General features: G+C 41.0%; 1 long non-coding RNA gene across 1 annotated transcript in view; it reads left to right on the top strand.

Moving 5' to 3' along the window:
* The first annotated feature begins 105 nt into the window (after nt 1-105).
* LOC118478393 overlaps nt 106-17222 on the top strand; it is an 18187-nt gene continuing 1070 nt past the window's right edge. Inside the window, exons 1-3 of the long non-coding RNA XR_004859015.1 lie at nt 106-289; nt 4727-4858; nt 11384-11515. This is a non-coding gene — a long non-coding RNA (uncharacterized LOC118478393). The remainder of the gene's footprint in view (nt 290-4726; nt 4859-11383; nt 11516-17222) is intronic.

Here is a 17222-nt window from a genome sequence, read left to right as displayed (position 1 = left end):
GCTCTGCCTGTCTTTCCCAAGGTCCATTTGGTCATACAATCTTGTTTGCTGTTGTTTTTAACGACGATTTATTTTGCAGTGTTGTATGAAGTTGGAATGTTGGGTTGTTCCTGTCTAGATCCCCTTTTAGCGAGTGTGTCTGCTCTTTCTTTTCCAGGTATGTTTGAGTGTCCGGGAATCCCCTGCATCACCAAGGTTGACGCCACAGGATGTTATCAGGAGCCAAACAGTGTATATGTCAACTCTTCGTTTAGATGATGGTCATTTTCTATTGCTTGCAAGACTGATAGTGAGTTGTGAAGATTACTATACTCTGTGTTTTGGTTTTGTTTGGATGAGGGTCAAACTGTGCGGAGATGGTATAGTGCTGTTTCAATTGCTATCCTTTTTGCATCGTAGTTGTTGCATTTCTCTCCACAGGCTGCTCAGATCTCATTGCAACTTCCATCTGGTTACTGTATTAGTATTCCATATCCGCGTTTGGTTGTGCCTTTGAATGCTGAGCCGTCTGTTTAGACGTGTATCCAGTCACCTGAATAGCTGTCGATTGTTTGATGTGATGCAAGCATCAACTTCACTGGGTCTGAAGATTTTGTGCTATTGTCTCTGAGAGAAGTTGTAATGATTGGTTTTTCCATAGAGATGTGGGGAGGGATGTTTTGGTTGACTCTTCTGGTTTCTCTTCTGTTTTGTGGTAGATGGTAGCTCTCCATTAGTTCTGTGATGCGATGCATGTTTGGCTTTTGTTGAAGTCGTTTCTTTGGTTTCCATGTTTCTACTAATTTCCTGTTCGGGTGGTTGGGGCACATTCTTTTGATTCTTTCATGGAGCTCCACAACTGCTTTTTCTCTTCGAATTCCCAGGGGTTCAACATTTGAAAGAATTTCACATGCGGCAGTAGGTGTAAATCTCATGCCATCGTTTATGAAACGAAGGGCATTATTTTGGATCTTGTTAAGGGTAACACTACAAATATTGAGTCGGTTGTTGCTGTATTCCAGGGAAGATCGGACATAACCAAGGTATTAGAGCTCTCAGAGTTTGTTTGTCTGATCCTCATGAACTGCTTGCGAGTTTCTTTAAAAGTTGGAGTCTTCTTTTCACCTTGTTCTTTATGCTCTCAACTTGGCTTTTCATTGTTAGACTTTGGTAAAGCTTGACTCCTAGGAACGTTGGTTGTTCTTCTTTGGGGAGTTTTTCATTTCCTATCTTCAGTTGGAGTTTTTCTTGGCCTGTTTTATGGCTCTTTGAAAAGATGGCGTATACTGTTTTCGTGCAGTTTATTTTGAGCTTCCATTTCTGACAGTAATTGTGGAGCTTCTTGAGGTCTTCATTTAATTGTCGTGTTCCTACTGCCGTGCAGTGATGTGTCTGTCAGAGAGCAAGATCATCAGCGTAGAGAGTCTTTTCTGATTTCAGCACGTTCGTCACATCATGAAAAAAGATTAGGAACAAAGTGCAACTCAGACAGGAACCTTGGGGTAGACCTTCTTCGAGTACTTATCTTGATGAGTGGGCATTGTTCACCTTTGTTTCGATGTTTCCATCCGCTAAGGAAAAACTTGGTCCATTTATAAAGTTTCCCGTGTATCCCGAGGTCCATCTTTTTCTTAAGTACGCCTTTTCTCCACACTCTGTCGTACACCTGTTGGAGATCTACAAAGATGGCAACAGTGTGTTTAGTCTCCTGAAAACCATCCTGGATGTCTTGACTTAGCCTGAAAAGTTGGTCTTCCATGTTGCTGCCTTTTTAGAAACCTGCTTGGTGTTGGTCCAAGCTGTTGGGGTTTTTCAGGTACCGGTAAAGGCGTTTGTTCACAATTTTTTCGGCAAGCTTACCAATACATGATGTTAGTGATAAAAGTCGGCAGCTCTTCGTTTCTCCATGTGGTTTCCCCTTCTTCAGGAGCGGTATGATCTGGGCGATCCTCCTTTCCGCTCGTTCTCCACATGGCGTAGAACATATTTTCCTTTAGCACCAAGTTTGCACTGCATTTCGTAGCGTATTTTGTCTGGTGAAAATGGGGCTTTCTTTTGCTTTATTTTTTTTAGGGCCGGTCAAAGTTTCATTGTGCAGAAGTCCTCCTAGAAAAGGATGTAGTTCACGATAGGGGCTTTTTATTCGTGCTTAGCCTTGTTTATGAGGAGTCGGCCTCAGTTAGTCTACTTGCCCTGTTAACAGAGGTAGGAAATATCGGTTAAAATGTTTAGCTTTTTTTTAGCTTCTGGTCTTCTGTGATGGTGTTGCCTGAAAGGAAAATAGGTTTGTGGTTGATTTTTTGTCTTTCTATCGATAGGTTGCTGACAAGGGACCAAGCCTTTCTTCCATTACAAATTTTAAAGATTGAAACGGTCTGGGATAGGAGTTAGGTTGATTGGGATGTTTGTCGTCCACGGCCGACCGCTGAAAATCTGGAATTAAATCTGGATCAAACAGAGATAGACCTATATATGAAAAGTTGAAGTCATTTGAATTTTCAATTTTGGGGAATTGTCGTTAAAAATACTAGTATTGGTTTTTTAAAATAAGAAATCTTCGATGATAATCAGTTGGACATCAAAATTTCCTGACATGATGAAAGCTGGTAGAGCTGTTTTCTAAGGTTTATTAGTTCTTTTAAAGATAGTCGGTAAATTTGGAGGGATGTATACAGAACAGAAAGTTAAAGGACGGCGTAGCGTGACTGTGACCGCGACTGCCTGAAGTGTTGTAATTATGTGTAATTTGTCTGTGTAGTGTTTGTTATTTATTAAAATGGAGTTGCTTCCAGGGGCGATTTGGTTGCCGGTGTATATTTGGTTGTAAGTTTGACCATTTTTAATGTGAATGTGGGCGTTGGTAATTGTGTCTCTTGCAGACAGATAACATTTGGGGTGTGCGAGGCCAGAAAAAGGCACGCAAACCGTGAATGTTCTACTGAAGAACTGCCATTATATTTGTTTTTATGGAACGGGTTCAACACCCTTTTTTGGGATGTGGCTGCGGGTTGACGAATTGGAAAAGCGCATCGTCGACTGCTTGGGGTGTGTGTATGTGTGTATGTGTGTGTGTGTGTGTGTGTGTGTGTGTGTGTGTGTGTGTGTGTGTGTGTATGTGTGTGTGTGTGTGATTGTGTGTGTGTGTTTGTGGGTGTGTTTGAGAGAGTGTGTTTGTGTGTGTGTGTTTGTGTGTTTGTGTGTGTGTACAACTTTGTTTGAGACGAAAACAGGGGGTACAGGCTAAATTTATGGAACGAGAATTGCTGACATTGTCTAAAGTGAGAAGGAGGAAGATAAAACTGAGAATCAACAAACAAAAACTAGGAACATTATTTAATGATTTAAAACGGCAAGATATTCATTGATCGAAGTCGCAACGATGTATTTAGTCAAGCACGTTGTCACTGCTCGACTTCATATTAATTACAGAATTACCAGACAAATAATGACTTGTGCTATAAGAGTAAATTTCTTAAGAAGTCAACGTATTATGGCGTCTTGCTTTACAATTTCTTTATTACTTGATGTTAAAATCTTTTATAACAATGTCTGACAGATTCAAACCGTCGCGTCTCTTCTTAGTGATATTAGGCAACAATTAAATTAACTTACTTGCTTCCCCATCATCCGGGTCCTTCAATACGACGACTGGTGCTGTATAAACAGAGTCTCTCTCTAGCGTTTTCGATATATTATATAAAATCTTCTCAGATTGTTACATTCTTCTAATGAAAGTTTGACCCTGACTGCACTGATCTGACCAAATTGACACCATAATATTATGGATCCGTGAAGTCGTGCTGGATGAATTGTACAAAAAGGGAACGTAAAAATAACCTTCTTCCGAAGAGGATACATCAAAGAAATCTCAGGGAAACCAAATATTGATTCCGAAAAAAACAGTACTACATCCACAAACATACACATACACACACACACACATACACACACACACACACACACACACACACACACACACACACACACACACACAAACACATAGACACGCAAGTTTACTCACATAAACATACAGTCATATATAACATATGTTGTTGTTGTTGTTGTTATCGATCCAGCAACATTGGGGCTCTCGCCCTTCTGTTCAATGCCATGTCGTTATAAGTGCAGGTTTGGTGAAGTTGCTGTAATGTTCCGAAGAGTGTTCTCGGAGGGAGAAGTGTAGCTCTGACACACACACAAACACATAGACACGCAAGTTTACTCACATAAACATACAGTCATATATAACATATGTTGTTGTTGTTGTTGTTATCGATCCAGCAACATTGGGGCTCTCGCCCTTCTGTTCAATGCCATGTCGTTATAAGTGCAGGTTTGGTGAAGTTGCTGTAATGTTCCGAAGAGTGTTCTCGGAGGGAGAAGTGTAGCTCTGATGTTATTTAGGGCAGTACAGTGGAAAGGGTGATGTTCAACTGTCTCATATGCATAGTCACACCAAGGACATGTTGGGGGAAGTTCTTGTTTTATTCTGTTCAAGTGAAAGTTGAGCTGTATATGTTATGTTCGTAGGTCTGTTTCTTTCTCTGCAGGTGGTCTTTTCGTTTTGTTGTAGTCATATGTTTGAAAGCTGCTCTGCCTGTCTTTCCCAAGGTCCATTTGGTCATACAATCTTGTTTGCTGTTGTTTTTAACGACGATTTATTTTGCAGTGTTGTATGAAGTTGGAATGTTGGGTTGTTCCTGTCTAGATCCCCTTTTAGCGAGTGTGTCTGCTCTTTCTTTTCCAGGTATGTTTGAGTGTCCGGGAATCCCCTGCATCACCAAGGTTGACGCCACAGGATGTTATCAGGAGCCAAACAGTGTATATGTCAACTCTTCGTTTAGATGATGGTCATTTTCTATTGCTTGCAAGACTGATAGTGAGTTGTGAAGATTACTATACTCTGTGTTTTGGTTTTGTTTGGATGAGGGTCAAACTGTGCGGAGATGGTATAGTGCTGTTTCAATTGCTATCCTTTTTGCATCGTAGTTGTTGCATTTCTCTCCACAGGCTGCTCAGATCTCATTGCAACTTCCATCTGGTTACTGTATTAGTATTCCATATCCGCGTTTGGTTGTGCCTTTGAATGCTGAGCCGTCTGTTTAGACGTGTATCCAGTCACCTGAATAGCTGTCGATTGTTTGATGTGATGCAAGCATCAACTTCACTGGGTCTGAAGATTTTGTGCTATTGTCTCTGAGAGAAGTTGTAATGATTGGTTTTTCCATAGAGATGTGGGGAGGGATGTTTTGGTTGACTCTTCTGGTTTCTCTTCTGTTTTGTGGTAGATGGTAGCTCTCCATTAGTTCTGTGATGCGATGCATGTTTGGCTTTTGTTGAAGTCGTTTCTTTGGTTTCCATGTTTCTACTAATTTCCTGTTCGGGTGGTTGGGGCACATTCTTTTGATTCTTTCATGGAGCTCCACAACTGCTTTTTCTCTTCGAATTCCCAGGGGTTCAACATTTGAAAGAATTTCACATGCGGCAGTAGGTGTAAATCTCATGCCATCGTTTATGAAACGAAGGGCATTATTTTGGATCTTGTTAAGGGTAACACTACAAATATTGAGTCGGTTGTTGCTGTATTCCAGGGAAGATCGGACATAACCAAGGTATTAGAGCTCTCAGAGTTTGTTTGTCTGATCCTCATGAACTGCTTGCGAGTTTCTTTAAAAGTTGGAGTCTTCTTTTCACCTTGTTCTTTATGCTCTCAACTTGGCTTTTCATTGTTAGACTTTGGTAAAGCTTGACTCCTAGGAACGTTGGTTGTTCTTCTTTGGGGAGTTTTTCATTTCCTATCTTCAGTTGGAGTTTTTCTTGGCCTGTTTTATGGCTCTTTGAAAAGATGGCGTATACTGTTTTCGTGCAGTTTATTTTGAGCTTCCATTTCTGACAGTAATTGTGGAGCTTCTTGAGGTCTTCATTTAATTGTCGTGTTCCTACTGCCGTGCAGTGATGTGTCTGTCAGAGAGCAAGATCATCAGCGTAGAGAGTCTTTTCTGATTTCAGCACGTTCGTCACATCATGAAAAAAGATTAGGAACAAAGTGCAACTCAGACAGGAACCTTGGGGTAGACCTTCTTCGAGTACTTATCTTGATGAGTGGGCATTGTTCACCTTTGTTTCGATGTTTCCATCCGCTAAGGAAAAACTTGGTCCATTTATAAAGTTTCCCGTGTATCCCGAGGTCCATCTTTTTCTTAAGTACGCCTTTTCTCCACACTCTGTCGTACACCTGTTGGAGATCTACAAAGATGGCAACAGTGTGTTTAGTCTCCTGAAAACCATCCTGGATGTCTTGACTTAGCCTGAAAAGTTGGTCTTCCATGTTGCTGCCTTTTTAGAAACCTGCTTGGTGTTGGTCCAAGCTGTTGGGGTTTTTCAGGTACCGGTAAAGGCGTTTGTTCACAATTTTTTCGGCAAGCTTACCAATACATGATGTTAGTGATAAAAGTCGGCAGCTCTTCGTTTCTCCATGTGGTTTCCCCTTCTTCAGGAGCGGTATGATCTGGGCGATCCTCCTTTCCGCTCGTTCTCCACATGGCGTATAACATATTTTCCTTTAGCACCAAGTTTGCACTGCATTTCGTAGCGTATTTTGTCTGGTCCTGGGGCTTTCTTTTGCTTTAATCTTTTTAGGGCCGGTCAAAGTTTCATTGTGCAGAAGTCCTCCTAGAAAAGGATGTAGTTCACGATAGGGGCTTTTTATTCGTGCTTAGCCTTGTTTATGAGGAGTCGGCCTCAGTTAGTCTACTTGCCCTGTTAACAGAGGTAGGAAATATCGGTTAAAATGTTTAGCTTTTTTTTAGCTTCTGGTCTTCTGTGATGGTGTTGCCTGAAAGGAAAATAGGTTTGTGGTTGCTTTTTTGTCTTTCTACCGGTAGGTTGCTGACAAGGGACCAAGCCTTTCTTCCATTAAAAATTTTTAAGATTGAAACGGTCTGGGATAGGAGTTAGGTTGATTGGGATGTGGTTCATCCACGACCAACCGCTGAAAATCTGGAATTAAATCTGGATCAAACAGAGATAGACCTATATATGAAAAGTTGAAGTCATTTGAATTTTCAATTTTGGGGAATTGTCGTTAAAAATACTAGTATTGGTTTTTTCATATATAGGTCTATCTCTGTTTGATCCAGATTTAATTCCAGATTTTCAGCGGTCGGCCGTGGACGACAAACATCCCAATCAACCTAACTCCTATCCCAGACCGTTTCAATCTTTAAAATTTGTAATGGAAGAAAGGCTTGGTCCCTTGTCAGCAACCTATCGGTAGAAAGACAAAAAATCAACCACAAACCTATTTTCCTTTCAGGCAACACCATCACAGAAGACCAGAAGCTAAAAAAAAGCTAAACATTTTAACCGATATTTCCTACCTCTGTTAACAGGGCAAGTAGACTAACTGAGGCCGACTCCTCATAAACAAGGCTAAGCACGAATAAAAAGCCCCTATCGTGAACTACATCCTTTTCTAGGAGGACTTCTGCACAATGAAACTTTGACCGGCCCTAAAAAGATTAAAGCAAAAGAAAGCCCCAGGACCAGACAAAATACGCTACGAAATGCAGTGGTGCTAAAGGAAAATATGTTCTACGCCATGTGGAGAACGAGCGGAAAGGAGGATCGCCCAGATCATACCGCTCCTGAAGAAGGGGAAACCACATGGAGAAACGAAGAGCTGCCGACTTTTATCACTAACATCATGTATTGGTAAGCTTGCCGAAAAAATTGTGAACAAACGCCTTTACCGGTACCTGAAAAACCCCAACAGCTTGGACCAACACCAAGCAGGTTTCTAAAAAGGCAGCAACATGGAAGACCAACTTTTCAGGCTAAGTCAAGACATCCAGGATGGTTTTCAGGAGACTAAACACACTGTTGCCATCTTTGTAGATCTCCAACAGGTGTACGACAGAGTGTGGAGAAAAGGCGTACTTAAGAAAAAGATGGACCTCGGGATACACGGGAAACTTTATAAATGGACCAAGTTTTTCCTTAGCGGATGGAAACATCGAAACAAAGGTGAACAATGCCCACTCATCAAGATAAGTACTCGAAGAAGGTCTACCCCAAGGTTCCTGTCTGAGTTGCACTTTGTTCCTAATCTTTTTTCATGATGTGACGAACGTGCTGAAATCAGAAAAGACTCTCTACGCTGATGATCTTGCTCTCTGACAGACACATCACTGCACGGCAGTAGGAACACGACAATTAAATGAAGACCTCAAGAAGCTCCACAATTACTGTCAGAAATGGAAGCTCAAAATAAACTGCACGAAAACAGTATACGCCATCTTTTCAAAGAGCCATAAAACAGGCCAAGAAAAACTCCAACTGAAGATAGGAAATGAAAAACTCCCCAAAGAAGAACAACCAACGTTCCTAGGAGTCAAGCTTTACCAAAGTCTAACAATGAAAAGCCAAGTTGAGAGCATAAAGAACAAGGTGAAAAGAAGACTCCAACTTTTAAAGAAACTCGCAAGCAGTTCATGAGGATCAGACAAACAAACTCTGAGAGCTCTAATACCTTGGTTATGTCCGATCTTCCCTGGAATACAGCAACAACCGACTCAATATTTGTAGTGTTACCCTTAACAAGATCCAAAATAATGCCCTTCGTTTCATAAACGATGGCATGAGATTTACACCTACTGCCGCATGTGAAATTCTTTCAAATGTTGAACCCCTGGGAATTCGAAGAGAAAAAGCAGTTGTGGAGCTCCATGAAAGAATCAAAAGAATGTGCCCCAACCACCCGAACAGGAAATTAGTAGAAACATGGAAACCAAAGAAACGACTTCAACAAAAGCCAAACATGCATCGCATCACAGAACTAATGGAGAGCTACCATCTACCACAAAACAGAAGAGAAACCAGAAGAGTCAACCAAAACATCCCTCCCCACATCTCTATGGAAAAACCAATCATTACAACTTCTCTCAGAGACAATAGCACAAAATCTTCAGACCCAGTGAAGTTGATGCTTGCATCACATCAAACAATCGACAGCTATTCAGGTGACTGGATACACGTCTAAACAGACGGCTCAGCATTCAAAGGCACAACCAAACGCGGATATGGAATACTAATACAGTAACCAGATGGAAGTTGCAATGAGATCTGAGCAGCCTGTGGAGAGAAATGCAACAACTACGATGCAAAAAGGATAGCAATTGAAACAGCACTATACCATCTCCGCACAGTTTGACCCTCATCCAAACAAAACCAAAACACAGAGTATAGTAATCTTCACAACTCACTATCAGTCTTGCAAGCAATAGAAAATGACCATCATCTAAACGAAGAGTTGACATATACACTGTTTGGCTCCTGATAACATCCTGTGGCGTCAACCTTGGTGATGCAGGGGATTCCCGGACACTCAAACATACCTGGAAAAGAAAGAGCAGACACACTCGCTAAAAGGGGATCTAGACAGGAACAACCCAACATTCCAACTTCATACAACACTGCAAAATAAATCGTCGTTAAAAACAACAGCAAACAAGATTGTATGACCAAATGGACCTTGGGAAAGACAGGCAGAGCAGCTTTCAAACATATGACTACAACAAAACGAAAAGACCACCTGCAGAGAAAGAAACAGACCTACGAACATAACATATACAGCTCAACTTTCACTTGAACAGAATAAAACAAGAACTTCCCCCAACATGTCCTTGGTGTGACTATGCATATGAGACAGTTGAACATCACCCTTTCCACTGTACTGCCCTAAATAACATCAGAGCTACACTTCTCCCTCCGAGAACACTCTTCGGAACATTACAGCAACTTCACCAAACCTGCACTTATAACGACATGGCATTGAACAGAAGGGCGAGAGCCCCAATGTTGCTGGATCGATAACAACAACAACAACAACAACATATGTTATATATGACTGTATGTTTATGTGAGTAAACTTGCGTGTCTATGTGTTTGTGTGTGTGTGTGTGTGTGTGTGTGTGTGTGTGTGTGTGTGTGTATGTGTGTGTGTGTGTGATTGTGTGTGTGTGTTTGTGGGTGTGTTTGAGAGAGTGTGTTTGTGTGTGTGTGTTTGTGTGTTTGTGTGTGTGTACAACTTTGTTTGAGACGAAAACAGGGGGTACAGGCTAAATTTATGGAACGAGAATTGCTGACATTGTCTAAAGTGAGAAGGAGGAAGATAAAACTGAGAATCAACAAACAAAAACTAGGAACATTATTTAATGATTTAAAACGGCAAGATATTCATTGATCGAAGTCGCAACGATGTATTTAGTCAAGCACGTTGTCACTGCTCGACTTCATATTAATTACAGAATTACCAGACAAATAATGACTTGTGCTATAAGAGTAAATTTCTTAAGAAGTCAACGTATTATGGCGTCTTGCTTTACAATTTCTTTATTACTTGATGTTAAAATCTTTTATAACAATGTCTGACAGATTCAAACCGTCGCGTCTCTTCTTAGTGATATTAGGCAACAATTAAATTAACTTACTTGCTTCCCCATCATCCGGGTCCTTCAATACGACGACTGGTGCTGTATAAACAGAGTCTCTCTCTAGCGTTTTCGATATATTATATAAAATCTTCTCAGATTGTTACATTCTTCTAATGAAAGTTTGACCCTGACTGCACTGATCTGACCAAATTGACACCATAATATTATGGATCCGTGAAGTCGTGCTGGATGAATTGTACAAAAAGGGAACGTAAAAATAACCTTCTTCCGAAGAGGATACATCAAAGAAATCTCAGGGAAACCAAATATTGATTCCGAAAAAAACAGTACTACATCCACAAACATACACATACACACACACACACATACACACACACACACACACACACACACACACACACAAACACATAGACACGCAAGTTTACTCACATAAACATACAGTCATATATAACATATGTTGTTGTTGTTGTTGTTATCGATCCAGCAACATTGGGGCTCTCGCCCTTCTGTTCAATGCCATGTCGTTATAAGTGCAGGTTTGGTGAAGTTGCTGTAATGTTCCGAAGAGTGTTCTCGGAGGGAGAAGTGTAGCTCTGATGTTATTTAGGGCAGTACAGTGGAAAGGGTGATGTTCAACTGTCTCATATGCATAGTCACACCAAGGACATGTTGGGGGAAGTTCTTGTTTTATTCTGTTCAAGTGAAAGTTGAGCTGTATATGTTATGTTCGTAGGTCTGTTTCTTTCTCTGCAGGTGGTCTTTTCGTTTTGTTGTAGTCATATGTTTGAAAGCTGCTCTGCCTGTCTTTCCCAAGGTCCATTTGGTCATACAATCTTGTTTGCTGTTGTTTTTAACGACGATTTATTTTGCAGTGTTGTATGAAGTTGGAATGTTGGGTTGTTCCTGTCTAGATCCCCTTTTAGCGAGTGTGTCTGCTCTTTCTTTTCCAGGTATGTTTGAGTGTCCGGGAATCCCCTGCATCACCAAGGTTGACGCCACAGGATGTTATCAGGAGCCAAACAGTGTATATGTCAACTCTTCGTTTAGATGATGGTCATTTTCTATTGCTTGCAAGACTGATAGTGAGTTGTGAAGATTACTATACTCTGTGTTTTGGTTTTGTTTGGATGAGGGTCAAACTGTGCGGAGATGGTATAGTGCTGTTTCAATTGCTATCCTTTTTGCATCGTAGTTGTTGCATTTCTCTCCACAGGCTGCTCAGATCTCATTGCAACTTCCATCTGGTTACTGTATTAGTATTCCATATCCGCGTTTGGTTGTGCCTTTGAATGCTGAGCCGTCTGTTTAGACGTGTATCCAGTCACCTGAATAGCTGTCGATTGTTTGATGTGATGCAAGCATCAACTTCACTGGGTCTGAAGATTTTGTGCTATTGTCTCTGAGAGAAGTTGTAATGATTGGTTTTTCCATAGAGATGTGGGGAGGGATGTTTTGGTTGACTCTTCTGGTTTCTCTTCTGTTTTGTGGTAGATGGTAGCTCTCCATTAGTTCTGTGATGCGATGCATGTTTGGCTTTTGTTGAAGTCGTTTCTTTGGTTTCCATGTTTCTACTAATTTCCTGTTCGGGTGGTTGGGGCACATTCTTTTGATTCTTTCATGGAGCTCCACAACTGCTTTTTCTCTTCGAATTCCCAGGGGTTCAACATTTGAAAGAATTTCACATGCGGCAGTAGGTGTAAATCTCATGCCATCGTTTATGAAACGAAGGGCATTATTTTGGATCTTGTTAAGGGTAACACTACAAATATTGAGTCGGTTGTTGCTGTATTCCAGGGAAGATCGGACATAACCAAGGTATTAGAGCTCTCAGAGTTTGTTTGTCTGATCCTCATGAACTGCTTGCGAGTTTCTTTAAAAGTTGGAGTCTTCTTTTCACCTTGTTCTTTATGCTCTCAACTTGGCTTTTCATTGTTAGACTTTGGTAAAGCTTGACTCCTAGGAACGTTGGTTGTTCTTCTTTGGGGAGTTTTTCATTTCCTATCTTCAGTTGGAGTTTTTCTTGGCCTGTTTTATGGCTCTTTGAAAAGATGGCGTATACTGTTTTCGTGCAGTTTATTTTGAGCTTCCATTTCTGACAGTAATTGTGGAGCTTCTTGAGGTCTTCATTTAATTGTCGTGTTCCTACTGCCGTGCAGTGATGTGTCTGTCAGAGAGCAAGATCATCAGCGTAGAGAGTCTTTTCTGATTTCAGCACGTTCGTCACATCATGAAAAAAGATTAGGAACAAAGTGCAACTCAGACAGGAACCTTGGGGTAGACCTTCTTCGAGTACTTATCTTGATGAGTGGGCATTGTTCACCTTTGTTTCGATGTTTCCATCCGCTAAGGAAAAACTTGGTCCATTTATAAAGTTTCCCGTGTATCCCGAGGTCCATCTTTTTCTTAAGTACGCCTTTTCTCCACACTCTGTCGTACACCTGTTGGAGATCTACAAAGATGGCAACAGTGTGTTTAGTCTCCTGAAAACCATCCTGGATGTCTTGACTTAGCCTGAAAAGTTGGTCTTCCATGTTGCTGCCTTTTTAGAAACCTGCTTGGTGTTGGTCCAAGCTGTTGGGGTTTTTCAGGTACCGGTAAAGGCGTTTGTTCACAATTTTTTCGGCAAGCTTACCAATACATGATGTTAGTGATAAAAGTCGGCAGCTCTTCGTTTCTCCATGTGGTTTCCCCTTCTTCAGGAGCGGTATGATCTGGGCGATCCTCCTTTCCGCTCGTTCTCCACATGGCGTAGAACATATTTTCCTTTAGCACCACTGCATTTCGTAGCGTATTTTGTCTGGTCCTGGGGCTTTCTTTTGCTTTAATCTTTTTAGGGCCGGTCAAAGTTTCATTGTGCAGAAGTCCTCCTAGAAAAGGATGTAGTTCACGATAGGGGCTTTTTATTCGTGCTTAGCCTTGTTTATGAGGAGTCGGCCTCAGTTAGTCTACTTGCCCTGTTAACAGAGGTAGGAAATATCGGTTAAAATGTTTAGCTTTTTTTTAGCTTCTGGTCTTCTGTGATGGTGTTGCCTGAAAGGAAAATAGGTTTGTGGTTGATTTTTTGTCTTTCTACCGATAGGTTGCTGACAAGGGACCAAGCCTTTCTTCCATTACAAATTTTAAAGATTGAAACGGTCTGGGATAGGAGTTAGGTTGATTGGGATGTTTGTCGTCCACGGCCGACCGCTGAAAATCTGGAATTAAATCTGGATCAAACAGAGATAGACCTATATATGAAAAAACCAATACTAGTATTTTTAACGACAATTCCCCAAAATTGAAAATTCAAATGACTTCAACTTTTCATATATAGGTCTATCTCTGTTTGATCCAGATTTAATTCCAGATTTTCAGCGGTTGGTCGTGGATGAACCACATCCCAATCAACCTAACTCCTATCCCAGACCGTTTCAATCTTAAAAATTTTTAATGGAAGAAAGGCTTGGTCCCTTGTCAGCAACCTACCGGTAGAAAGACAAAAAAGCAACCACAAACCTATTTTCCTTTCAGGCAACACCATCACAGAAGACCAGAAGCTAAAAAAAAGCTAAACATTTTAACCGATATTTCCTACCTCTGTTAACAGGGCAAGTAGACTAACTGAGGCCGACTCCTCATAAACAAGGCTAAGCACGAATAAAAAGCCCCTATCGTGAACTACATCCTTTTCTAGGAGGACTTCTGCACAATGAAACTTTGACCGGCCCTAAAAAGATTAAAGCAAAAGAAAGCCCCAGGACCAGACAAAATACGCTACGAAATGCAGTGGTGCTAAAGGAAAATATGTTCTACGCCATGTGGAGAACGAGCGGAAAGGAGGATCGCCCAGATCATACCGCTCCTGAAGAAGGGGAAACCACATGGAGAAACGAAGAGCTGCCGACTTTTATCACTAACATCATGTATTGGTAAGCTTGCCGAAAAAATTGTGAACAAACGCCTTTACCGGTACCTGAAAAACCCCAACAGCTTGGACCAACACCAAGCAGGTTTCTAAAAAGGCAGCAACATGGAAGACCAACTTTTCAGGCTAAGTCAAGACATCCAGGATGGTTTTCAGGAGACTAAACACACTGTTGCCATCTTTGTAGATCTCCAACAGGTGTACGACAGAGTGTGGAGAAAAGGCGTACTTAAGAAAAAGATGGACCTCGGGATACACGGGAAACTTTATAAATGGACCAAGTTTTTCCTAGCGGATGGAAACATCGAAACAAAGGTGAACAATGCCCACTCATCATGATAAGTACTCGAAAAAGGTCTACCCCAAGGTTCCTGTCTGAGTTGCACTTTGTTCCTAATCTTTTTTCATGATGTGACGAACGTGTTGAAATCAGAAAAGACTCTCTACGCTGATGATCTTGCTCTCTGACAGACACATCACTGCACGGCAGTAGGAACACGACAATTAAATGAAGACCTCAAGAAGCTCCACAATTACTGTCAGAAATGGAAGCTCAAAATAAACTGCACGAAAACAGTATACGCCATCTTTTCAAAGAGCCATAAAACAGCCAAAGAAAAACTCCAACTGAAGATAGGAAATGAAAAACTCCCCAAAGAAGAACAACCAACGTTCCTAGGAGTCAAGCTTTACCAAAGTCTAACAAAGAAAAGCCAAGTTGAGAGCATAAAGAACAAGGTGAAAAGAAGACTCCAACTTTTAAAGAAACTCGCAAGCAGTTCATGAGGATCAGACAAACAAACTCTGAGAGCTCTAATACCTTGGTTATGTCCGATCTTCCCTGGAATACAGCAACAACCTACTCAATATTTGTAGTGTTACCCTTGACAAGATCCAAAATAATGCCCTTCGTTTCATAAACGGTGGCATGAGATTTACACCTACTGCCGCATGTGAAATTCTTTCAAATGTTGAACCCCGGGGAATTCGAAGAGAAAAAGCAGTTTTGGAGCTCCATGAAAGAATCAAAAGAATGTGCCCCAACCACCCGAACAGGAAATTAGTAGAAACATGGAAACCAAAGAAACGAATTCAACAAAAGCCAATCATGCATCGCATCACAGAACTAATGGAGAGCTACCATCTACCACAAAACAGAAGAGAAACCAGAAGAGTCAACCAAAACATCCCTCCCCACATCTCTATGGAAAAACCAATCATTACAACTTCTCTCAGAGACAATAGCACAAAATCTTCAGACCCAGTGAAGTTGATGCTTGCATCACATCAAACAATCGACAGCTATTCAGGTGACTGGATACACGTCTAAACAGACGGCTCAGCATTCAAAGGCACAACCAAACGCGGATATGGAATACTAATACAGTAACCAGATGGAAGTTGCAATGAGATCTGAGCAGCCTGTGGAGAGAAATGCAACAACTACGATGCAAAAAGGATAGCAATTGAAACAGCACTATACCATCTCCGCACAGTTTGACCCTCATCCAAACAAAACACAGAGTATAGTAATCTTCACAACTCACTATCAGTCTTGCAAGCAATAGAAAATGACCATCATCTAAACGAAGAGTTGACATATACACTGTTTGGCTCCTGATAACATCCTGTGGCGTCAACCTTGGTGATGCAGTGGATTTCCGGACACTCAAACATACCTGGAAAAGAAAGAGCAGACACACTCGCTAAAAGGGGATCTAGACAGGAACAACCCAACATTCCAACTTCATACAACACTGCAAAATAAATCGTCGTTAAAAACAACAGCAAACAAGATTGTATGACCAGATGGGCCTTGGGAAAGACAGGCAGAGCAGTTTTCAAACATATGACTACAACAAAACGAAAAGACCACCTGCAGAGAAAGAAACAGACCACGATCTTGTGCCTACGAACATAACATATACAGCTCAACTTTCACTTGAACAGAATAAAACAAGAACTTCCCCCAATATGTCCTTGGTGTGACTATGCATATGAGACAGTTGAACATCACCCTTTCCACTGTACTGCCCTAAATAACATCAGAGCTACACTTCTCCCTCCGAGAACACTCTTCGGAACATTACAGCAACTGCACCAAACCTGCACTTATAACGACATGACATTGAACAGAAGGGCGAGAGCCCCAATGTTGCTGGATCGATAACAACAACAACAACAACAACATATGTTATATATGACTGTATGTTTATGTGAGTAAACTTGCGTGTGTATGTGTTTGTGTGTGTGTGTGTGTGCGTGTGTGTGTGTGTGTGTGTGTGTGTGTGTGTGTGTGTGTGTGTGTGTGTGTATGTGTGTGTGTGTGTATGTGTATGTTTGTGGATGTAGTACTGTTTTTTTCGGAATCAATATTTGGTTTCCCTGAGATTTCTTTGATGTATCCTCTTCGGAAGAAGGTTATTTTTACGTTCCCTTTTTGTACAATTCATCCAGCACGACTTCACGGATCCATAATATTATGGTGTCAATTTGGTCAGATCAGTGCAGTCAGGGTCAAACTTTCATTAGAAGAATGTAACAATCTGAGAAGATTTTATATAATATATCGAAAACGCTAGAGAGAGACTCTGTTTATACAGCACCAGTCGTCGTATTGAAGGGCCTGGATGATGGGGAAGCAACTAAGTTAATTTAATTGTTGCCTAATATCACTAAGAAGAGACGCGGGCGGTTTGAATCTGTCAGACATTGTTATAAAAGATTTTAACATCAAGTAATAAAGAAATTGTAAAGCAAGACTGTATGTCGCCATAATACGTTGACTTCTTAAGTTGGACTAAGAAATTTACTCTTATAGCACAAGTAATTATTTGTTTGGTAATTCTGTAATTAATATGAAGTCGAGCAGTGACAACGTGCTT

Source organism: Aplysia californica, unplaced genomic scaffold, assembly GCF_000002075.1.
Source record: "Aplysia californica isolate F4 #8 unplaced genomic scaffold, AplCal3.0 scaffold00535, whole genome shotgun sequence".
Lineage (NCBI taxonomy): Eukaryota > Metazoa > Mollusca > Gastropoda > Aplysiida > Aplysiidae > Aplysia > Aplysia californica.
Note: the sequence above shows the minus strand (reverse complement) of the source record. Positions and strands in the feature narration are given on the sequence as shown.